The sequence below is a fragment of the Meleagris gallopavo genome, chromosome 8 (assembly GCF_905368555.1).
Source record: "Meleagris gallopavo chromosome 8, MGAL_WU_HG_1.1, whole genome shotgun sequence".
In the NCBI taxonomy this organism is placed as follows: domain Eukaryota; kingdom Metazoa; phylum Chordata; class Aves; order Galliformes; family Phasianidae; genus Meleagris; species Meleagris gallopavo.
The window spans coordinates 1,710,999-1,737,145 of NC_139411.1; the positions used below are offsets into that span (position 1 = coordinate 1,710,999).

The 26,147-nt window shown below is 40.0% G+C and overlaps 1 protein-coding gene and 1 long non-coding RNA gene across 2 annotated transcripts in view; one reads left to right on the forward strand and one right to left on the reverse strand.

The window, feature by feature from the left end:
- The window catches only part of RASGEF1A (RasGEF domain family member 1A), a 151,091-nt gene that overhangs the window by 77,943 nt on the left and 47,001 nt on the right, over positions 1-26,147 (forward strand). The window lies entirely within an intron of this gene.
- LOC109368974 (uncharacterized) lies at positions 864-13,367 on the reverse strand. Its single transcript, XR_002117496.3, has 3 exons — positions 13,297-13,367; positions 5,741-5,851; positions 864-1,070 (listed from the first exon to the last, which is right to left on the reverse strand). It is a non-coding gene; the product is annotated as an uncharacterized LOC109368974 (long non-coding RNA).

The window sequence follows — 26,147 nt, forward strand, 5'->3', positions numbered from 1 at the left end:
ACAGCCCTGCTGAGTGATGATTTTGGAGCTACAAAGGTATTCGCTGCAGGAATTTTTTATTCTTCCTCATGCTTGCCATGGCAACCGGGATATCGAAGTAGTTCAGAGCAAGACAGTGCCTCACAGTATCTAAAATAACACTCATAGTACATCTGACTTGTTTCTTTTTCCTATAATGAATTCAGCATTTGTGCTCTTTTAGAAAAACTGTCCCAGAAATCCCCAACCTCTAAAGCAATATTCTCTTCTGTCTGCTCCAACAAAAGGACGTGGATATAGTCTACATTGGACTATACATTGAATTGGAGGTCCAGAATTCTAATGAACGCAAAGATTGCAAAACGGGGCTCAGCTTTCTTCCTTAAAGTTACAGGGCCCACCTGAGAGAACTGGCAAAATCACCAGGAAAAAAAAAAAAGTGTCATTTAGAGGCAAAAGTATTGGGGATCTGTAACAGTGTGTTCATTTAGGCTTGTTTTTCAGACAAAACTCAAAGTCCTGGATTCTGCCTTATCTTCTCAGCCTGCCAGCAGCTGATGTCTCTCCTCAGTTGTATGAGACAGCAGAGATCTACTGGGGAAAGATGACACAGCTACAATACTCTATGCAGGGAGGGAACTGATAGCTGAAGGACTCCTTTAACAAAAGTAGGGATGAAGTCTGTAGCATTTACCTCCTACCAATCACAACAAACCAGAAGTTTTCTCATTCTTAATGTAACTGGAATTATGACTGTTGCATTAAGAATTTTGTATACCTGCTGGGATTAGACAAAAAAAAAAAAATCAGTAGACATGCAGTGCTAATGATGAACACATCCAATTAGGAACTATTTGGAAAAAAAGTGTTGTCCAAATCCCAACTGATCTCCATGGTAAGAGGCTCCTCCCTCAGCAGGCACCTCTGTTGGCATCCCAGTTGAGGAAACAAATCTGTATCTGTAATTCTTATTTGAACCAAAAGTAAATTACTTGCCTTAGATAAGGTGCCAGGGCAGTGCTTTCAATACTTAGCTGTATTAACACTTTTCTCCATCGCTACTGTATGCTTCCCTTTGTCTCCTTTCATTCCTGTAATACAGACCACAGAGAAAGGAAGACTGAAATCTTTTTCCCCATTTCGGAAAGCGCAAACCACCAACAGACTCTTAGTGATCAGAAGACTAAAGAACAAGATAGTGCCTATGTCCACTCCCAAAATTATTCTAGTATTTTAAGATGAATAATAGCAGTGAAATGGAAATACAACTCTCAAAAACTGCCTGCAAATAAGCTTCCTGAGCAGGAAGGCAGAACATTAGGGAAAGGATACTCGTTCAGTTATTAATAAATGTCATTTCCAAGAGTGAAAAAAATAATGAATACTTTCACTAATGAGCACTTCCCAAACACTTTCACACTAGCACTGATTCTATTATTCATTTCCTGTAGAACTGCAGTTATCAACTCTCAAGCAAATGAAAACTAGAGTGAAGAACAAATAGACCATTTCTATACCAATCATGACAGATTCATTAGCTACCAACAGTTAATATATTACCTTACACAGAAGTGAAATTGGTGGGCAGTAGCAGATGAAAAACACCACAAAAAAAAAAAAAAACAAAAAAACAAAAAAACAAAAAACAAAGCCATCAGACAGTATGGAAAACAAATTTTTTGCGCACTGATTTAATGAGATGAATCACTATGTGCCAAAACCAAAACCGGATGTTACCCTACTGGAGCAAATTTTGGAAAACAGTCAAAATCAAATCATCTGATAATTGTGTTCCTGCCCATTGTAAAACAAAAGCAGCTCGGCCGTCCAGTATCTTCTTTCATTATTCTAATGTACATTAATTATCGCGTATCACTGCAGCAAGTTTGTTTACTTCCCCAAACATGCTTTTTTCTTTTCTTTTTCTTTAACATGCTGTATTAGTAATCCAAAACACAGAATAAGGAGGAAGAACAGTATTTCCATGGCAATACAAGTCAACTATAGCAACAATCTCCTATAATCTTTCCCCTACCCCTAACAATCGATGGAGCTGTGCTGAAAGTAACTTATTAAACTACAGTACAATGAGCACAATCACAATAGAGACTTCAGTACTTCTCTTATTGATGTAGAAATGCTTGGTTTTATAAGAGCATTTAGGTCATAACATTTCTTAATCAATCAGAAGCTCTTTATTTAAATGCAGGTCCAAACAACACTGGACCAATTTTCCTGGGACAAACTCAACAATGGACTCCTAATGAAGTCACAAGAAGCACAGGACCATATCTTGAGAGTTATTTGCTCTCAAGTCTTATGCTCATATGATAATGCAAAAAGTGATCATGTTGTAAAGTCAGTTAAATTGCTGTTTGTTTGTTTTTAAATCACAGTAGGTGTGAAACACAGGCATATGGCAGGACACGCACTACAACTTTAAACCTCTCTGCCTTAATGCCAAAATACCAGCTGTAGTTAGAAACATATACCCTGCCCCCTGTCCCCAAGGCAAAATCCACAAGCATCTTCCACAACCAAATGCAAACAAAGAGTTGAAGTTCAATTATGAAGCTGTTGCTCTTGAACTGACAGTTGATCTTCACTGTACAAGAAAGACAGGATGATTGGCATAAACATGAAGATATTTTGACACAGCAAACTGATTATTTTATTTCTACTCGTCACTGATAATTACCCCACTCTCAGTTTGATCCAGCTAAGAAGGAACACAAAAGCCCTTTATAAACTCGAGCATACAGCACCGATCAAAGGAATTCAACTTTCTTTTCCAGGCTAAAATTATTTTCTTCGCTTAGAAAGGAAAGCAGCATTGATCTGCTATTTTCCTTCTCTGCAGGATAACAGCAACTCAGATTCCTTGTCAGCGATGGACATGAGCTTTAGGATGATTGATTTCAAGCCTAGTACTCATTTAAATGACAACAATATTGGTCTAATAAAGAGAAGGCTGGATGATTGCTTATGTGCAAGCAACAGTTAAACCTAAGGAAATGAATGATTTTGTCATCTCAATCTGGAACAGCATTGTACCCTCCTCGAAAAATGAGCAGTTAATGGACAGAGCGCCTCAAGAAAGGGATGGTGTTAACCAGAGCAGAAGGTGAATTGCATAGACTGAAATTAAAATTCTGCCCCACTCTAAGTAACAGCTTCTAAAAAAGAAAAGTCGGGTCCAAAAGCAAACTGGAATGATTTGTCACTGAAGTGCTGCATTAAATATTGACACTGAAGCTGAAACACTGAAGCTGAAATGACCTGCTGCCTAATGGATACCCCAGGAATGCCAACACATTGAAAACTGGCTCAGACCCGCTGCTAATGATCATTTCCAGCTCCACAGCATCACTCAGGAGTAGTCACAGCTCTATATGAATCTCAGAGGATTTTTAAGGAGAATAATGCATTACTGCTTTCTTCTCCTTCCTTCAAGTGAACTTCTTTCCAATGGCAGTCCTCAACAGACTGCCAGCAGTTGCCAGAAAAGAAAGTTTCCAACTCCTTTTGCATTCGTGTGCTTTCACACCCATGTTTGCTGAGGCACAGAAATGCAGAACAGTAATATTATTTCAGCTCATTCTTATATGACAGTAAAGTAGCCTTGGAGTTCAGCAGGCAATTTTTTCAGGGTCTTAATTGAGAGCTGCTTCCAAAAGTCACTGGAAGAGTAGAAAGGAAGAAATCATGGCAGAGGAGGGAAGTTCCATGTGGCAGAAGCAGAAACACATTTGGAGAATTGAAGATGACCCCAACTCTCCTCTCTAAAAACAGGGTTTAAGGCTCTCAAACCCCTGAGAATCCTAATGATTCTTTTCCACACAAAACGCCTTTTACAACATTAACACTCTCTCTTCCCCTACAGTAACACCCAGTTCTGATTATAAATACTCAAGTTCAGCAAGAAACAAGTCCTCAGCAGATAAATCAGATAACTCTGTAGCACGTAACAGCCCAAAGCAAGAATCTCTCATAGAATCATAGAATGTCTCAAGGGTCATCAAGTTCCAACCGCCCTGCCTCAGGCAGGGTTGTCAACCCTGACCTAGACCAGGGTGTTCAGAGTCCCATCCAACCTGACCTTGAACTGCTCCAGGGATGGGGCATCCAGAATATCTGGATAACCTGTTCCAACACCTCTCTGCTCTATCAGTGATAAACTTCCCCTTGACATCTAAATCCTCACTCCTTTAGTTTTCAAGTCATTCACCCTAGTCCTGTCACTATCTAACCATGTAAAAAGTAATTTTTCTTTGTTTGTGAACTCCCTTTAATCATTAGAAGGCTGCAATGACATTTCCCCACATCCTTCTCTTCTCCTGACTCAACAAGCCTAGCTTCTTCATCCTGTCTTCACAGGAAAGGTGCTCCAGCCCTCCTTTCATCTTTGTGGGCCCTCTCTGGACCCTCTCCAAAACCTTGACTCTTTTCCTGCCACACGTGCCCCAAACCTAGACGCAGTACTAGAGACAATCACCTCTCTCTCCCTGCTGGTCAGTCCTCTTCTGATGAATAGCCCAGGAGACCACTGGCATTCTGGGCTGCAAGCACACACTGCTGGCTCATGTAAAACTTTAAATCTGCTAGGACCTGTAAGTCTTTCTCAGCAGGGCTACTCTCAAGGAGTTCTTCTCCCAGTCCGTATACATACCTGGGATTACCCTGATCCAAGTGCAAAGCCTTGTACTGAGCTTTTTTGAACCTCATTAGGTTCACGTGGGCACACATGTTGAGTTGCTCGAGGTCCCTTTGGATGGCATCCCTTCCTTTTCCTGCACCAACCGTACCACTCAGCTTGGTGTCAATCGCAAACTTGCTGAGGGTGCACTCAATCCCATCCTCTGTGTCACAGATAAAGATGTTAAAGAGTACTGGTCCCGAGACAGAGCCCTGGGGGACACAGCTCATCACCCGCCACCACCTGGACTCAGAATCATTGATCACAACCCTCTGGCTGCGACCTTCCAACCAATTCCTTATCCACCAACTAGTCCACCCTTCAAATCCATCTCTCTCTATTTCAGAGATAAGGATGTGGTCCAGGACCATGACAAAGGCCTTGTACAAGTCCAGGTTGAGGACTTCGCTCAGTTGCCTTCCCTTTGACCAGCAGCACTGTTATTGCAAAATAAATGGCTTCTCCAGAACATCACAGAGACAAATGAGAGTCACCTTCCTCCTACCAACGAGTAACTATTTGTTGTAACTCTTTCCCATTACCAGCTATTGCAGAAATTCCAGTATATTAACACACATCCCTAAAGAAATTTAAGGAAATAAGCTCATAATATGACATAGAACTTATAGTGCTTTAGCCTGACAATTAAGGAAACCAAGACTATTAGAGGAGTTCTTTCTATAGCAGGTTTTGTACAGGGAACAGCTTGATATTAGAAGTCTCTATCGTTAATTGCTGGGAAAATAACACTGCAACAGTAAGGACACTTACTGTGCATTTATTTTTCAGCACACAAACCCAAACAGTAAAAACATAAAACAAACTGCTACATTTTCAAAGATGAAAACACAACCAACAAGTCTCCTCTCCTTAATAATGTGAGGAACTTGCATTGAAGTCTCCCCATGTTACATGTGCTTCAGTGACATCTCTCATTCCAACGCAATCTCAAGTTGTTGGGGGGAGGAGGAGAAGAGGAGTGAGATGAATAACTAATTATAGTGACTGAAATAATTCATAGTAACAAGTATCTACTTTCTTGATCACTTACACATGCAAACATACCTGAATCAAAGATAGATGCACATATTTCAGGACTTATACAGTAATTTTTCCGCAGCGTGGGTCACAGTTCCCTGACTTCTTATTCTTTCCCATTCGATTACATTGGGAAATCTGGAAGAAATTACTAATGAGCAAAAATAGAACATTTATTTTGCACGTTACCTATGAAGAAAAGAAGGAATTCAAGATCTCAATCAAAAGACTGTGCTAGGGAAAAGGTTATTAAGGCTGTAGAATGATTTTAATAATCATTGCACATAGAAGGGAAGGCTGTGATTAAAGAGGTCTGTATAATTCTGACTTCACCCTCGAGTGCTGTGATCCAACCTTCCCACCCTGTAACTGCCTGCTGGCCCCTGCATGCACAGCTGGCAGCACTGGGCAAACCAGTCATCAGTTCACTGTTTGGTTCAGTCCCTGTTCTAGGGACTCTTTTAAATGCCTCCTCTCTCAGTTGGTTGCTTCAAAGCCCCCCCCTCCACCCAAAAAACACTGTTCAGCCACAAACAGCAAATGTTTGAGAAACCAATAGGGATGCAGCAGCTAACTCAGAAGCATGCAGGGGTTCTTACTCAGCACATTTTCCTGTTCAGTGTTTTATTACGAAAACTGTTGAGTGACTCTGTGAAAAAGCTTAAAGATAGGAAAAAGCTTTCTAAATAAAAGTAATCTCTTTGAAAAACACTGTGCTGCCTTCTGAGATCTTCCCATGCTTTTCTCTAAGCAGAAATGTGCCACGTACTTCAGCTTTTCTAACACCTCAGAACAGCTGCAAAAATAGCTTCTACATGCATTCGTTAACTGCTGACAGAAGGAAAGCTCAATTGTTCAAGTGAATATTATTGAGGAGGAAAAAATAGTGAAATTGTTTTTACCCGATTCTAAATTTCTTGTTGAGAAAACATTTGGGCAGAACACACTTACAAACTCAGACTGTTGCCATTAATTCATTTTCAACGAGGAAGGGACTCAACTTTTATAACCCAGGGACTACTTTGGCCAGACCATTCAGTGCTCTGGCTACTTGAAACCAGTGAGCTTCTCCTTGCTTAGTAGGCATTTAAGTAGTTGAATTTCCACATTCATGTCTTACTGTTTTTGAACCCAGGACAAAAGCAGTCTGCTTTCCCACACCAGGGTTTCTCTCGTCTTGGGCAATTTCTCCACAAATGCCATCTTTGCTCCTATGGCTGACTTGACACACATCCTAATGCATTTCTCCAGCATGCACTGGCTACTGAAAGAAAAATGCAGACAAGCCAAGACAACAAAGATAGCTGTAATTAGCCACAAAAGATTTTAAAATAAATAGTCTGGATAGAAATCGAGTCCCTCAGACTAGAACAATTCTTTGGAGACCTCAGGCTGGTCCTGGAATTGTCCTCAAGTCAGCACAATTTACATATTTCTTTTCTTTGTTTATTGTAATCACTGAACTGCTTTAAAAATATTTAGATTCCAGGAGCTCCGAGGAAATATGTTTACATAGCTGAAATTGTGAAAGGATAGGGAGTTTGCTGGTGTACAGTGATCCAAGAGGTTTTATCCCTTGAGCAGGAAATACTAGAACCCTAATCAAGACAAATTACATTACTGTCTGTCTACATGAGTAAAACAGGATATTTCCCAAACAAACAGCGTCACACAAAGTCACTTGCTGATACACAGGGCCACATCACACTTTGATAAGTGGGTATTTCAAGAGAAAGGAATCAAGAAAATTAAAAAAATTAAGACCAATTTTCACGAGTGAAGCAGCAAAAAAATCAGTGAAGTGGTTTCTAATGGAACACACTCACGTTAGCAATAGCTAATAAACCTCCAAGCAAGATTTTTAAAGCCTATTAGCCCCTTTTCTCTAATTCCAGCAAAACAGAAATTGTGTACATTGGAAAACAGGAAGGAGAACGGGGAAAAAAAAAAAAAAAAAAAAAGATACCTGCTTGACACTCTTGCTATTAATAACACGCTTTTCCAAGGGCAGCACTATGCTAGACATGCTTGGACAGAAACTGAGATACATGAGCTATGTTGTTAAACAAATATGAAGTAGCTTAAATGGATTATCTCTTTAAGTGATAACAGATAGTTGCTTCTAGATCTCCATAAACTTTGCCATACCTGTCAGAAAATTAGACAAAGGAACCAGGTTTGGTCATGGAACAAACTCGTAACCTTTCAAATTGTGTTGAGGCAACTAGCAATGTATCTTACAGCAGAAAGACTTAGTTCCACCTAGGGCTGGAATGAGTCCCACACAGTGTCCTCACCCACAACTGACTCTAAGCAAGTCCACTGATGTCACATTCATGAGCACTTCTGACAAGAAAAGCAACAATAAGTCACATTTGTTAGCTTAAAACTAACTGCATCAGTGTTATTATTCAAAAATAGTTTCCCTTGGTAGACTGGCGTGTACAACTATTCCATCTTTAATGCTCAAATGTTCCTAAGGAAAGGAAATGCTGGAGAGTATAAGGCTTGAAAAGCTCTGAAAAGAACTCTGTTAACTCCACACAGATCTCAGGATGTGCACACTTCATCAAAGATATCCCAAGAGGAAAAGATTTTCTGCCGTGTGACACATTTCTGTGAAAGCCATGTTTTTTAAAAATCTCCAAATGTTCCTGTTGCAAACCAGAAGCTGCTTAACCAATCATTAGGGCTAAAGACTCACAGGGCAATTTTTATTTATTTATTTATTTTTTAAACTTGCCCCAAACCCTGAAGTTAAAAACAAATAACAAATGAATATAACCATTGCTCCACAAACAAGCAAACTGTCTTTATAAACAGTAGAGCACTTGAAAAGCTCTGACCACAAATAACTTTGTAGAACACAGGGTAACCAGGGGTGTCTGTGCCCCGTGGGCTGTATTAACAGTCCTGGTTGCTGTTCAGGGGATGGATATTGCCAGGCAGTCATAAAGCTGATGGCTTCCTTAGAAAAAAATGAAACGTCACTACACAAGCACTATGAAAATGTTGGTGGTGGTCAAAGTAACAGGGGGTCAAGAGAAAAAGTAACATAGAAGTAACGTGATTCAGAATCTGCTCTGAAGACTTAGAGAAGTTAGAAAGACCTGAAGATGTTATAGATATAATAATTATAAAGGATTGGCTTAAGTTACTGAGATATGTGCATTTGGGATGCAAGGAGAGCAAAGTGAATCCACTGGATTAAAGAAGATAATCTAGCATCCATTCCTAAAAAGTGGAGGAGAAGCACGTAGTGCAGACTTGGCAGCCTACACAGCAACACTTGTGAAAAATATCAGGTTGAGTCCATTATGTAACACTGCACAAAAACTAAAAGCTGTTCTGGTAGAAAACGAAAGGAATATCGTATGCTGCATGTAAGACAGGAGAGGCAATAATGCCTTTCTTTTTGATATGTTCAAATCAAGTGGGATTCTGGGCTCAAGCTAGAGCTTGGAAAGGAAAGAGACAACCTGCAGCACCCAGAACAGAGAAGCAGAAATGAAAAAAAGTGCTTTGAGAAACACAGCTGGATTGTGTAAAAAAGCACCAAACCTCTTCTTCCAATAAGTCAAATACTTCCATGAAGCCAACAGCATTAACTGTTCTCAATGATCCTGTACAGTGGGGGTTTGGAAGGGCAGGAAAATGGAAGCTATAAAGAAATAATCACTACATTTGTAGCACAAAACATCAAGATTAAATATTGTGACCTGTTGACTTGTTCTTACTAACTCATTGGCTCAGAGCATGCATTCGCATGGAATTATCGAATTGCTCATATCGAATCATGTCCCTGAGGACCACAAAATCTTGATCAGAGTAAAGGGTGCAAACTTGGAAGAACACAGGACTGAACTCACCACTGGGCATCAGAAAAGAAAAAGAGGCGTGAGGAATAGGCAGAGGCTCCTTGTAGCAGGAGCCCCCGGTAACATGAGAACGTTCAGCAACCTCCCTCAATACAGCATTATCTTCATATTTGAAAATGGTTCCAAATGATGTCCACCAAAAAACGCACAGACAAATCTGTTCTCTTCCCAAATCTGATCTTCAGTATGGTGCTGCAGTAAGTCATCCCTTGGGATTAAGGAAGTCCTCCTTTCATTTATTCTATTTTTAGATGGAGGAGAGAAATGACTTGCAAGAATATGTTATAGGACTTAAGGCGCAGCTTTAGCTGAGGTTATTTGGGAGAGAGTAATGAGACTCAAGTCCTAACAAGATTTTGCTGTAACATGGAGGCCTAAAAGTGGTTTTCAGTTGGTTTGCTTTCTTCTGACAACTAATTAATCCACATAATGGAAATTATTTCCAAAATAAGACAGAAAATCAGCAACTACGTTAGCAGCAGTTCCCTCTTTGTATGGTTTAGATTGCACTCCTCACCTTGAGCAGAAACTAATTCAGCTTAAGATTTTAAACCAAAGAAGTGCTAGTTTATCAGCTTAATGCAGCTCAGAGGAAAAATTAGCTTTCTTCCAAATTCCCAATCATCTGCAAGTACAGAAATATCAGCAGATGCCAAATGGGCTGCATTTAAGTTGCTGGTTTCCCAGCAGGCTCATTTCCTAAGGACTGACTCATGGTATGCAGCATTTCAGAGCCATAACAATCAAATCCCATTATAATTAATACACTGCCTATAGCCAGAACTTCTTTGTGCCATTAGCTAGCCATTTTATCCAAAGCATTGTCTGGTATTTCCGCAGACCTCAGTGTCTTCCTAACTTCTTTAAAGATACGGTCACTTGGAGAAGCAGAGAACTTGCTCCTGGCTCCACAGCCTGCACACAAGTTTTACCTGCACACATCGCAGGCAGCTCTCCCATCTGTGCCTGGTGTCAAATATGAAGTATCAAGCACTGTGTTTATTTGTACTTACTGCACTCTGAAAGCAGCTATTTTTAATCAGATCAATGCAAAGTTTTCTGTGAGCACCTGTTTACATTCAGCTTTACTTGCATAAACAGTATGAGACACTGCACTTATTTCAAACCTTTCCATCTTCCATTTATTTTCAAAAGGACAAGCTATATGATAGAAAACAACAGAACCCTGACACACAGTCAGTAATTTCATGTAGATGTTCAGTTGATAGTTATGCTTTTGAGATTTATGCACTCCCCATTATTTCTCACGTCCACTTACTGCTTCGTGTGCAAATTGTAGGGTATGTGCCGTGCTTCATCATTGCCAGGTGGTTCTGGAGTAAAGTGAACGAACCCATGAGGGTTCCAGACAAAGCACTGGTGTAGAGAATAACGGGGAAGACTTGATTCTATACCTTTTCTTTACTGTGGAATGCCCTTCACACAGAAGTGAAATGTTTGGTGGAGATAAAGCATTTACTGGTCTACAGCTAAGTACGTGCTATTAGAAATGCCTTTATAAAGGAATCAGACAAAGGATGTGAAGGTACAAACGCTGCTAATGCTTCACAGCAGCAAGGTTGTAGCAAGCTTTTAACACAAGGTAATGATTTACTAGGCTAAAATTACATACGGAACAGCACTTGGTTGAACCAGCACATTGTGTTTTCAGTATGTACTCACACAACTTGGCAAAACACGGCTCCTTCAAGTTGTATGCATAACTGGCAGGATCATCCCAGTGTGCTGGCTCTAGAAGCCCAGACAAAAGTGGGTTAAAATGCCACACCATCATTGTGCAGCACGTTTTACAGCTCCCTTCACAGGGCTTAATATTAAACCCACATATACATTTGTTTATGGGAAATTCATAATTAATAAAACCCAAGCATGTTGTTTTCAGTTCAGGGACCATTTACAGACTACATTTCATCAGCTCTGTAAAAAATCCTTTTAAATGACCTTGTGCAATGCCTTGGTGGAGCATCAAACACCAAAAATGGCTGTGACGTTTCTCATCAGAGTTTACTTCACATCAACTACAAATTGTCATTCAAGACAGCACATAAAATGATCATAAGTGGTTCTGTTCTCTCTCTCAATAGAAGCAGAACATAACAAATATTCTTGCGCTTTCCTCTCTTTTGCACCTGTGGCCTTTCCCAGAGCTGATAAGAATAATTTTCTGTTGTATATCAAAGTAAATTATAACCCATATGGGAAGGGACCAACTGATGGCTCTAGTGAGTAAAGCAGTCCATTTAGCCAACGGGCAGACAAGGCACAGGCATCCCAAGAGCACTTTGCCCTTACACACCCCGCCCTCCTGCTGGGGTATCACCTCTAAGCTGGCAAGGGCTGTCTTCTCTGCACAGTTACTCCCTGGCCTCTCTGCCCAGGTTGGGAGCATAGCTCTTTCTCCCAGCTGCTATGACAGGGACACCTTCCCACACTCATCCGACCAGACCTATCATCCTTCAACTCAGCCTGCCCAGATAGAACAAGCTCATAGAAGCGTAAGCTGGATAACAAGCAGGCTTTTCAACCCAGAGAGTAAAACCACCTCACTACTCAACAGTCTAATATTTTCTTCTACTTTTGGGCAAAAAGGCAGCCAGACAGTCTCGGTTTTTGAAAACAGTTGTGTAAATTTGAATCAATCTACTTTGCTTTGCTTCTATTAATTTGCTGAGTTATAATGTCTAATTCATCAGTCTGAGCTGCAGGAAAAACGTGCTTCATGCTACAGCCAACTCTGCTAGGCAGCCAAAAAAATCCAACTTCAGTAACAGCAAAGTCAGATATTTCACTTTCATAAGACTCCAAGTAAAATATCTTTGCAGCGACAGTTAACAAGTGAGAAATGGAGCTATAAGAGCAAATCAATAATCCACCAGGGTTATTATACATATCTGTGAAATGCACTGGTGTAACTAGGAACAGCTGGACAAAAATATCGAGGATAAAAAAATGAATGGAACTTAAGGAAAGAACAGGGATTATCAATATTCATTACCTATGTTTTCATACTGCAGTCTTACTGCACTAGAAGTCACATCAAGATTTACACATATAGAGACTGTATCAAATGCCTGGGAAAGTTAGGGACCTGGAATCCATCATAAAATCCCTTTTTTTTTTTTTTTTTTTTAATTCTTCTAACCATCAGCAAAACAGCTGAATTCAAGTGACAAGGAGTAAATGAGTTGCTTCATGTTGGAAACCATAGATCACAGGAAACGAATACCTGCAGCGACCCCAAGAAAAGCAGCTTTTCCAAGCCCCTCCACAGCCTCCATTCCCCCTTCTCCCAGCTTTGTGTTTTGGCACTTCCTATCGGCTCCCAGCACTGAGCACATTTTTCAGCCAGCCATTTCAATACACTGTCAGTAGGAAGCTAACCAAACAATCCAAAAGCAATCAGCTTTCTCACAGCATTTTGTGACAACAACAAATACTGAGTAGGTCTCAGACATCATGCAGAAGTCCCAAATCAGACACCTCAGTCTATAACCACCACAGGCTATGCTGTATGGCTCGCCCATTCTCTGAAGGGCTGGTAGGCTGCAAGCAGGGCCAGAGCCACAGCCTTATAACCACTTTTCAGAAAGGCAACAAGGACAGAACTGTTGGCTATGGAGTATTCCCCTGCTGCCCACCCACACAGTATAGGCCCAAAGAGAGATGGAAAAAACATGCACTTACTTTCCCAAATAGCAATCACCCAGGGCTGGTCAGACGTAAAGGCTTTCCTTCATTACCCAGGATAGAAACTGTATTGAAAAACAAAACAAAACAAAACAGATTTTACCAATTCAATTCCCTGAGACAGCTATCAAGAGCAACTTAAAGCATCCTCAACAAGGTTTACCATTCATTATTCGTTACAAGATATCAAAATATGTATGGTAGCAACACCTTCTAAAGGAAGAAAATATACTCTCAGAGCAAAATGAGCACTTTTCCTTGACACATTGCAAGCCAAAAGAACGTGTTGATTTTGTTGGTTTATTTTTTGCTTGTTTTCTGTTTTTAAGATATCCTAACATAACACACAGAAGAGCAAAACAAGGTGAGCAAGCTAGTACGCTACACACCAAATGCACAGAGTCTCTATTTTGGGTTGAAAGACAAGGGACAACGAGCAATACCCATTCAGCCAACATCTACCATTCTGGATGATCAGTTACAAGGGGTAATGCTACAACACGATGGAAAATGCAACGATAAAAGCAGGGAGGCAAAATCTTTGGCTGTAGGAAATGAGGACAAAACCAAATACAGCAGCGGTGCACACAGAAAAGAAAAAAAGGAAAAAAGCTACTTATCTTTTAAAGGCCTCAGGTAGGCAGGGATCTCCAGCAAAACACCCTCACCTCCACTGCCAACCCTTAAACGAGGTCTGGGAAGGGGTGGATTCTGGCTCCAGCCCTTCTAGTGACTCAGGTACATTGTATGCATCTGAGCTCCCCTGGGTTGGCCCTGCCCTCCCACCAGGTGCTCAATCACTGTTTCCAGCAGTGACAGCGTTCCCACTACAAAAAGGCAGACAGGAGTAATAAAGACAGGAGCATTTATTTAATTCAAACATGTTAAGACACATCTCAAACTCTGGATGCAGAATTTTTTCTCCCTATCATTTCTTTACCCTCTGCATTGCCACACGTGGCAGAGTAAAAGATTTCATATATTTGACATCATACCTCCACGATAGAAATCTTACAGAGACCAGTCCAGCACCACACTGTGATGCCCCTCAAAAGGCAGTAAGATCCGTTTCAAATGCCCTGCTGATCTTTTCACTCTCCCCGGCCTGTGCTGCTGCTGTGTTTCTCTCCAGAGATCAGTGCATCTCCGTTGGGAAAACCAACAGGCAATAACCCACCAACAGGTACTTCCACTGCTTGAGCTGTGGGTACTTCTCAAGGACTAAGTTACTGCTAAATACTTGTACAATTGGTGCTAGGCTCACTTCAACCTCTATTTCTGAGTGACTAAGAGAATGTAAACTGTGGTTGATATCATATCCTACTCTTTTCTGCCTCTACCTCTTGTTCACCACCAGCATTTCACAAGTAAAAACACTAAGGTACAGTTAGTGAATCCAAATGAGATTACTGAAAACTCTACGCAGATTCTTTTTGTAATGAACTTGTACATAGGAAATATATATGCATACATAGACACAAATCAATATCCATACAACTTTAACAGAACTAGCAAGTCTCTTTACACCAAGTTAGCACCCAAAAACATGGACCTTCTTCCTTCAGGCACCTAGCCAACTTCACTTGAATAGAAAAGGCTGGGAACAAGATCATACAAGCTGGTGGTGTTTGAATGGAACTATTACTTCATTGTTAGCAGGAGTGTTATTTTGAATTTTTATCTTGCCACAAACAAAATCAGTATATTCAAAAAAGGCAAAGAATATTGCACATTTTTCTTGACACACCAAGACAGTACTGTAACAACAGTGCTTCTTATTCAAAGACATAAACTTGCAGATCCCATAGAGCTCAGTTATCACAGTATCCTTATTATCAGTTAAGACAAACCAGCTGCCTGCATGTAAGCTCAGATAAATCTAGTATCTCAGTCCAGAACAATGTGTTTTTAAAGCCAATGGATGCCAATGCTCTAAATGAGATTGTAATTGGAAACCTAAGCAAGATAATTTATGTATTTACATCATCTCCTGTTTTCAGATGTACAAACCATTTCATCAAGACTTCCTCCTTCTGATTTCTTCAGTACATTATTTACCACTAAGAAGCATCAAAATTACCAAGAGTGACAAAGAAAAATACTATTATGCGTCTGTATAAAAAAAAAAGAAAGCACTCTTGGAAAGGCAAATCAAGCAGTTAGTCTAAAAATAAATTTAAAAACCTGGCTATGAGCTAATTACTTTCATCTTTAAATATCATCATTACTGCATCACAGAGAGAATAAGTTTTACAAGCGATATATCAAGCTAAAAATTCCTAACTCTCAAATCAACTCTTATGAAACAAAATACAAAGGCAATTTCCTCCATGAAAAGCTTTAAAATAAATGAAGTTATGTTGGATTGCAAACGTCTCCCTACAAAGAATGCTTCTTTTCTAAGATGAGAAAAAAAATAAGTAAATAAAAGGAGACATTTAACTGTATAATTACAAAAAAATTGTATCACAAGGAGTAGTAAATCTAGCTCTGAACATATGGAAAATTATGCTTGGAATTGATTAAATGTGAAATAAAGCAATGCTCCAAAAGGTTGGAGTGCAAATTCATAATCTCTCAAAGACAACAGTTTATTTACCACACCAGGCACAGTACTTTACGCAGTAGTTCTGCCAGCTTCTGCAGGCTGCCTCCCACCTTGCCATCCATAACCACACTGGGGAATAATGCACAGTGGTATTTCTGGTTCCTAGCGGGATTATCATTATTTTCAGAATGCTTTGATTAATAATCCTTTTTTTTTTTTTTTTTTTTTTTCTATTAACACTGAAAAATGAATTAGTTAAGAAGTTTTTTCTGCTCTCTAGAAATTGGAATGATGTTATGAAATCTCAGCAAACAAGTCATAATGTGTCTGTTATCAACAATTCTGGTCACTTCTCCTGTACAGAAAAACACAGCAACTGAACAAAGATTGTCTGTGTTTAGATCACACAAGCAGGTCAAGGAATGCCCATCTGTGGTAGGCTGATGGCATTCCGGTGATCTTTAGTCCACAACAATCCTACTAAATTTGTGACCTTTATTGGGATTTGCTCATGAGACATCTGATGAAGTTTCTCTTGATATCAACAGCAATCTTGCTACCAGCTTCAAAAGGGGATCCAAATCCAGACTCAAGAGATGAAAGCTTAGAGTAAGCCGCTCATTTTTCTAAATCAGATTCTCTGTCCTTGTGCTTCAATATGCAGCATAAATGGCTTCCCCTCTGGAAACGAGAGACCACGTCTCCTTGGTTGACAGAGACTCCTTAAAATAAACTTCCTGAACGAGGCACAGGCTTTTTCTCAGCTGCTATGTGAAGTCCTAGGAAGAAAGTTGATATTTGCCATCTACAAATTCAATCCTATTACAGAGTTGACACTAAGAGACTAAAGTGAATTCTTTCCACAAACATAACACAGGCAATTCACATCCAGAGAATACCTTATTTTAATGTTTTGACTGGAACTAATGCAGCCAGAGAGTCATTTATCATAACCTGTAGGCCTGAGATGAAATGACATGGAGATTTTGAAGGGTGTGAGGTGGGTGGATATAGACTGTGGGTGAGAGGTAGAGCAGGCAAGAACAGAATCTATCAGTTTGTGAAACAGGAGACCACAAATGGATAACAGAGATTCAAAGGGTTTTTCTCTTTCAAGTGCCATCAGTTGAATTTGTGATAACGCTCACGAGAAATGGAACAGATTTGCTGGAAGCAGTAATGATGAATACAGAACATCCTTACAACTTCTGAGAAATCTGCTTAATGCTAAGCTTGTTGACTTCAAGGAAATGACAAAAATAATTTAAATGTTTTCATACATTTTTGTAGAGACCTGCAAAACCACGTGTGCTTTATGCAACTATGCAACTATGGAAGAAAGGCTATCCCCTGGATTTTGACACTTCAGTTACAATCTTGTTTTGCTCTTTTTTTGTGTCCCATGAGGTCTGGGAAATGCAAAAGGGTCAGTGTAGTTGTTGCTGATTTTTGACCATTTTTGGTCAAAGATACTCAGACGTTTTTGAGAACCAGCTGCTAAGGTGGATTGAAGGCATGCTTCTTTTAGGAGTTGTTGAAAGGGCTGAACTGTCTTTGAACAGGGCAGCTTAGCACAGCAGTAAGTATGCATGTCAGTGCAAAAATAACAAAAGTTTTCCTGGAAGCTAACTGTATTGTTGTTGTTACTGAATTTTGTGTGCAAAAATCACACGTTTAGCATAATAGTATCGTGTCTAATGTAAAGCTGAAAAATTAGTTAGCTGTGAACATCTGATATTTGCTCAAGCTAATTAATCTTCTAATAGCTTCAGTATTCAGAAGCTCATGAGAATAGATACCTAATTAGTTTTCCAGTATTCCATTTGTGCCAATTCTGTCATGTTCTGTTTTGTAACTATGCACAGAGCATAGAGGGGGAGATGCAACATTTCTGTAGAAAGATAAATGCAATATTTTAGAAGGTGGAAACAAGGACTCACCGTGTCACGCGCAATGATGCTACCTGAAATGCTCAGACAGACCCAGGAAGAAAATCAATTTGTAAGTTCTTACAGCACAAAAAGTGATGAGAAATAGCCAATGCGAACTTGTCAAGAACAGATCATGTCAAAGCAATCTAATTTCCTTCCTTGACAGGATAACCAGCCCAGTGACTAGCAGAGAGCAGCTGGAGTGACAAATCTTAACTAGGTTAAAGCTGTTTGGTCTGTCAGAGAGAAATTCTTTAATAGAGCCAAAGAAAGCTTCCTCCACAGGGAAGCACCGTAAGTGGGATGAAAAATCAGATGGATATCCCTAATGGAGTCATGGCAGTCAGTGCTTGGAGCCCATGTTAGCAAGTGTGACTGTATCAATCTGTGCCATATGCTGCCCAGTGCATTCAGTATTCCGTTAACATCATCAGTAATGGTATAAATTGCACATGAGAGACTTGGGAATGTTACCAGAGTGGGTGGAGATGTACTCAGGAAGACAGTATTTAAATTCAAAGTGTTCCTAACAAACTTAAAAATAACAGGACAAAATTCAAATCAGGCATGTGGATGACGAGTCTGGAGCACGGCTAGCAAACACACTGACACAACCAGAGGGACTTGGTAAGCAGGGGTGTAGTGGGTCATAATATGAGCCCATAATGTGACTCAGCGTGACTGCTAAAAATAAAACCTAAAAAAATAAAAAAATAAACGGAGAGATTTAAGGAATATATATATGCAAGTGGTATTGGTAACCGTTCTACCACTTTCAGTGGTGAGCAAGAGAAATGAAAAATACTAGAAGACATCCTGCAAGCACACACTGCAATTGTTTCAACACACAAATCAGAGAGGAGGAATTACGACAGCAATCCACCACTCCTTCATTAAAACTTTTCAGTAACCATTGCTGAGATACGCACCACAGATATTGAGCACCTCATCTGTGGTTGATCTTAAGTGATATCTCAGGTCATAAAACAAATCCCTTCACTGAAATTCTTCATTGCATAAAATAGATGTAAACGTGGAAAGGTTTACCCAAAAGACTTCGGAAAAAAAACAACTTAATGAGATAATCTGTGTTATTCATAATCGAAATGAAAAACTATTTAATCTGCAAGCAGCTGAAAATAAATTATCTAACATTCTAGTCCAGAGAAGCATACACCGTGGAAAAATAACACAGAAAAAAATCACAGGAGAGCTTCTATCCTTGATTATATGAGAGGAAAAAAAAAAAAAAAAGAGGAAAGAGGAAAGAGGAAAGAGGAAAGAATTCTGCTAGTGATTCAGCTTTAATATCCAGTAACCGAGGGAAATATCCTTTCTCAGTTACAGGAAAAAAAAAAAAAGAATACATGTATCAGTCTTCCAAGATAGCTAAAATGAATTAAGTATCACATAACGATGATAAGAAAGGTCTTAATACTCAAAAAAGTATTTCAAAATATTTTAGCATCCTGGCACTGACCCCAGTAGCTAGGTCTGCATCAGACTTGTTAAACACAGGCTAATCAGGTTTTCCATGGGAGATCATATCAACTGCCCGTAAGAAATTGAAACTCACCATTATAGGGGCTATGATTATTTATTTATTTCTTCAAATGAAGTCTCCTTTGAGTTCTTTGCAAGCGGAGGCACTTGAAATTACTTCATTTGTACAAATGATAAATAAGCTCTACTGAAAATCTGTGTGCCCAAGAGTCCTCCCACTTGTATCTGCAAAAGCATCCGGAAAGGCCAAGTGAGACAGCATTGCTCTGGGTGTGATACTAGCAAATGAGCTGAACGACTCACAGGAAGGGATGTTGTTGGAACTGGATTCTTTACCTGTCTCTGCCATCAGCTCGGAATAACGTTTGACACAAACAGCCAAGCAGACAACCCATTGCCTTCGTTGGGAATTAAAGGTAATGATATCAGCAATGTTTTTGGACTCCTTCACACTGTATGAAGAAGGAAAAGTACTAAATAACCGTTATTCTGAACTGCAAAGAATACAGTACTACAAGAGCATTCCTGAAACTTGGCACCCAACTTTAAGAACCTCATTCAACATCTCAGCCTGCAAACCTACCTGCTCCAAAATAATCTAATGATGTCCAACTCCCCATAGTATAGATCATCTATGGATGCTAAAGTAGGCTGAAAATAGATAAGGTAGTAACCACAAATGGTTAACATTGACTGCAGAAATAAGAGGGTTCATGCAAAGCTTTTATTTTGGCATACAAGAGAATAGGTGACTGCACACAAAAAGAATTAGCCATTCAAACTGCAGCCTTGTGGCAGGTAAGACCATGAGACATGGCACCTATCTCACTTATCTACACATTACCTTGGATAGCACTGAGCCTCATTTTCAGCTAATACAAAAATTATAATGAAATTTAACATACTTAGTTCAGCTGACAATCACAAATACTCATCTCCTTGGAACCAAAAATTAAAAGAAAATGTCATTTCTAACAGCCACTTTGAAATGTACTCTTCTGACACCTTGCACGAAGATACACTTGAGCCCCTGACAATTTCTAGGGACGGCAGCAATTTCCAATGCTACTTTATATACGTGGCACATCAGCTTATGTATTAAGAAGTCAGTTGGGTAATGCATTTTTGGTAGCCAGATCATTTTGGCCACTGAAATTAGTTGGTCAGATTAAATCAAGATCAGGTACTGCCAGGTTGTGGCTGACTCTTCTGCACAAAGACAGCAGGGCAGGAGGGAGAGCCTCATCCCTGTACTGCTGCTGGGAAACCACCAGTGCTCTGCACACCTAGCTGCTGCCTCCCACACTGGTGCTGCCAGGGAAACATGGAACTAAATGAAAACAAAACAAACAAAGAAACAACAACAAAACCAAAACAGCACAAAGGAAAACAAAGCCAAGCCAAACCAAAAAACCTGAGAAAACATTACCTTGCGCTATGGGAAATCCCAAAAGCACATAACCACTAACCGGGTGCTGGTGGCTGCTGCAGTAAGAGATTGCTGCAACAGTGTGTAGCAGTACTAACAGGACACTTTTCCAAGATATAGATGCTGACACGTGAGAAAGGCTCAATACTCATCAGCATCAAATCACAAGCTACCCTTGTCACCCGCTGGTTATGAGAAAAGGAGTGCAAAGAGATGTGGAATTGCTTGAAGGAAAGGCAGTATGTGGGGCACAGTTTCCTATTCTCTCTGCTTGATGTTTCACACCCAAAGCACTGGAGTACAGCCAAATACTCACTGTTAAAAATAAATAAACGAAGAACAGCTGTAATGTGGGATACTTAAGACATCCAAAGAAGGAGATGCATTCTGGGCTTAAGGCAAAGGAAAATTCCTCCATGTTTACCATGACGATTTGCCCTGAGCAGAGCATTCTTCTCTCAGAAACAGGATTGCAAACAAACCCTTCAAAAAAGAAGACACCCCTATCATCTGCATTTGGTTTGTTTTGACGCAGGTGCTCGTGCTCAAGCAAATGAAAGCAATTTCTGTTCAACAATTGACTCCACTCAGTTTTCAGTCAGCAACTGTCTTTATTATAAATTTTTCTCCCTCTTAGAACAACTCACAGATTTGGAAGCCTCTCTACGCAGTGCCCAGCCCTAAGACAAGAAGGGAGAACTTCTGGCTCAGGCTTCCCTACAGACTTTCTGCAGTGATGTGGAACAGTGACCAGGCTGTGTTAGGGTTCTTTTGGTCCCATTTGTCACAAAGCTTAACTTTGTTGAAGTCACTTTTCAAAAGATCAGCCTTTTACATCCACCAGGAAAACAACATGTCACTGAGAACAACAACAACATCGTCATTCATTCTGGAAGCAGAGGTCACTGTCTGCTGGCCCTCGGCCCAGATCCCAAATTGCCAGTGCTTATTTTGTAAGTTTGTATTACCAGCAGGGCAATATTTTATTAGTAGGCTATTTCAGATTCTGTCAGGCTTTTCACAGCTAAACAACACGTGCCAAGCCCAGGCTTTTCTTAACTTCCCTTTCACTTCAGTCCAATGAAGCATCCTGGCTGCAACACCAGCCTCCCTTTTTTCCAGAAGTATTCTAGCATCCTCTTTCATACTGCCTTTTTTCTTGGAATGAAGCCTCAACCAGTCCACCTTCTTCCACACTATCACTTTCAGGCACCTTTTGTATTAACTCCCGTGTTGTATCTATAGGAATAATTTTGCCAGCAAAGAGTTCGGAAATGCTGAAGAAATCATTTGGTGCTTTCCAGGCTGGATTTTTCTCAGCTGAGCTGTTGGGTTTTTCCTCTCAGAAACAGGAATAGTTGGTTTTTTTTCCACAGCTTCTGCTTTGGTCACATGAGGTGACTGCCAGAAGACCCACTCGCTTCTGTCGATCCTCATTCTGCTCTGAAGGACATAAATAAAGGCCCAGAGGGAATAGCTGAGTGCAAGAGGCCGTACAATGATTGTTCCCACTGAATGGACATATCAGCAGAAGAACTCCCCAAAAACAAAACAAAAATGTCCACTACATTTTGACACAGCTTTTCAACTTGAGTTTCAGTAATAGACAAAAGATAGTTGATCATTAATGCAAAGATGAGGTAATTCACGAGTGATTACATTTGGTTTTAGAGGCAAATAATCTTCCAGTGTGATACAAGTACACATATTTGTGTTAAGAAAAATGATCAAAAACGGAGATAACGTCTCCTGAAAATTTGGCTCAAAACTTGCAAATGTTGAGTCCATGCCAACAATCCTTTTCACCAAGGAAATCCCCAGTAAATAGCTCATTTCCTGAAGAGTGCAGCAGTTCTACAGCCAGAAGTTCCCCTTCTGACTACTGAACAGCAATCCCTTTAAACACAAAGAGCGGTAGACTCAATACAAGGAATTTAACTTCCATATTCAGGATCACAAGACTTGTACACTATGAAACACAGGAACATAGGCATAAGGTGCTAATTACATGCACAGTTCCACTTTTCAGTACTGAAATCCAAATGTCTGCTAGGACACGAAGATGAAACTGTAATTAATAAGTGAAGAAAATATATGTTCCATCCTCCAATTCTCCAAGAATTCTTCAGAAAAATAAGAAATAAGAAATAAAAATCCATGTATATATAGCCACAGATAGTGAATCAGAGGGAAAGAAGCTGACACAGAATCACATTCAGCCATCCTATTCCACAAAGGTGTTCTGAAAGTGGACTTGATGCAGCTTATTTCCTCAGGCAATGCAAAGATTACATTTAGTCAGATTTATTGCACCGGTATATCTATGTCTAACTGCCAGTGTGCCTTACTGCATGTTCTGCAATTATTATGGTTAATTAAACATTGTACTTCTTATAAATGAACAAATTCTACAACACTTGAAGAGGGGTCCACAGCCTTTGCAGTACAGCCAGTAGCAAACCTTTGCCATCAGTGGCACACAGCTGTTCCTTGTTCAAATAGCCAAAACTTTTATTGCCACCTTGAGAGCTCTCCAGACGCTGCATCCAGCTAGATGGCATATGAAGCATGGTACCATCTGGCCTAACCCTGATGGGCCCTGGTAGAGATGGGACTGTGCAAGCTAGGACCTAATATCTACATCTTCATTTTACATGGCAAAATTCTGAAAAGTATTCTTATTGTGACGATGCCATCTGTTTCAGCGTGATATGAAAAAATGTCTTCAACAAGCTGCATAGAATCTGTGGGAACTTCTTAGTCTGTAGTGTCTGTGAGTAACAACAAAATAAAGGAGCTCACACTGAAACCATATGGAAGAGGAGACTTTTGGTCTCTTTCTGTCCGTGTTTGTAAAAACTGAGCATGTAACCAAACAGGATGAAACAGGGGCTGGACTAAAAACTACTTTTAGCATGAAACAAGAGCTAGAGAAATCACACGTTTCCACTTCCTGAGCTAGGCCTTATCCTGCAAGCAATGCAGGTAAAGAGAAATTCATCTCCATTTTACAGGAAAGGCTACGATGGTAGCAGTTACAGTCCATGTTTTCCTAGTGCAACACCAGGTTCATTGTTTTTTGAAGTCTGACTGACAACCAAATTTAGTTCCAATCCAATTGTCATGGTGAATTAACAGGGATTTTCTTTCAGAAACTGCTCTTTCTCAAACTCTCTCTGAAATGACAAGTTACACCGAGGAATCAAAGGTAATCTTCAGAAAGCCACAAATCAGACGTCATGTGATGATATCATGGGTCTTATTATACAGTGCTTCTGCTTTCCTACTTTAAATAAAGCTGAAAGGGAACACAGTTTGATTCACAATATATAAGAAATTGTTCCAGTAAGATGACAAGCATTATTCAAAATCTTCACTACTAAATAAATCGTTTGAAATAAAAAATACAAGAGTTCCTGCATACTGAATACATATCATGACTGTCACTTTCATTTTTAATTTTACAAGTCCAAGTTGACTTTAAAAATAAGATACAAGTTTCAACATCAAATAATGCTTTGTGCGAATACAGTTCAACCCTTACAACCCACTTTCTAGAGTGACAGCAGATCAGTAGGATACAGCAACCACCACCTTCTCCAGGCTACGATGTTACCTGTCATTTGTACAATAGCACATGGCCATTGTGAACACAACCACTCCATCCCAGAGAAGGCTATGAACTTTGAAGGTCTTCCCCAGCAGCAGCCAGCTGACAGAAAAGGTCTCTGCAGTATTTCCCACATCCACTCCATCCCTCTTCCTGCTGGACTTCCAAGAAACCACACTCTGGTAACTTCCTGCCCATCAACCAATACAACTTCTGCTATCCAGCAGCTCGCAGTCCTCAACTCACTGGAAACTCGCTGTTCTACTATTAGATATGGAGGTTGGTGGCCCTGTCTGCAGCAGACTGGTTGGAGCTTGATGTTCCTTGAGGTCCCTTCCAACCCAAGCCATTCTATGATTCTACGAAACACAAAAATGTTAAACTCCATGGACTTTTCATCCTTTCCTGAAGTTTTATTTGCTTTCCAATTTCTAACTACTGCATCTATAGCACTTAGGAATCATTGTAACAAACCAGCACTGTGTAGGAGGTGACACCAGGATAACTTTTAGAATCATAACGAAGTACAAGTCAAAATATAGATGCTATGTAGTTATAAAAAATGCAATGAAATCTATATTCATATGGTCTTGTGCCCTTAACACTGCTTAAAGATAATGCTCCATCAAAACTACACTGCAACAGTAACATTCTGACCTGAACTCTATTGGCAAACACACAGAGTCAATCTTCACACATAAAAAAAATGATTTTTCTAAAGCCAGGCACAACCAATGGCAAAAAATAAAAAGTCTCTCTGTGTTCACACATAGAAGATTTAATCATTACCTGCCTACTGAAGACACCTCTCTTGTTCAACATGAGTCTAGCAGCTTTCTTGGGAAGTATACAATTCTAATTTTAAGCTTGTAGCATACATGGGTCTTTTTTATCAGGAAAAAAAACTGCAGCTGTTTGCTCTCAGCAATGAAGAGCACTGGTGATTCTATAGACTCTATTTGGGGAACTGTTATTGACATTATTGTAATATCTCAGGAAGGGAGTTGCAGCAGAAGACACACCAGTATTGTGTTCTCTAATACTGAGTATTATCTTCAGTTCTTCAAAAACATCCCCCAAAATTCAGCAGCTTCCTTGGGATTTTATTTGATTTTCTTTTCCTCCAAGCCAAGTATATTCAAGTAAGTGGAAGGACGGTGAAAAACAAAACAAAAAACAAACAAAAAAAGCACGAGAACTTTTCACTCCCACAGAAGTTTCCCACTTCTCCAAAAACATGCACATCACTGTGTTTTTACACTTGTTATAGGTTCCACTACATCACATTTTGAAGGGGACGGGGGTTTCCGCATTCTCTGAGCGCTGGTATATTGCAGTGTCTGTGCTAGCAGGAAGCTTTTCTCTTCACCAAAAAGGAAACCCGCTGCCTGCGTTGTTTTTTCTTAAGTCACAGCCTTATTTAACTCTTTATTACACCCAGCTTCTGTCAAAACTGAGCTCGTTCAGTGTTTTTAAGGGCAATGCGTGGTTGCAAGAGACAGGATGAGCAAACACAGAGCAGGTAGTGGTGGCATCCATGCACATGCCTAACTCATAATGCAGCAACCACAACAGGTCACTTCTCACCAGCTGAAGGTCAGGGCCAACTAGGCTCTGGAATTGCTTGTGGATCTTATGTAGGCTATGTTATTAAGAGGTTTTATCTGATTCTCAAGTGAGTTGCAGTAGGTCCTGCTCTAGGTTCTTCAGTGTCATCCTCTGCAGGAAGAGCCTCCCTTCAGTGAAAGTCAGTATGAGTGGCATTAGAGCACTTGGGTTTTCCAAGCAAAAAGTCTTTACAAGGAAGCTACATAAACATAGCTGGCT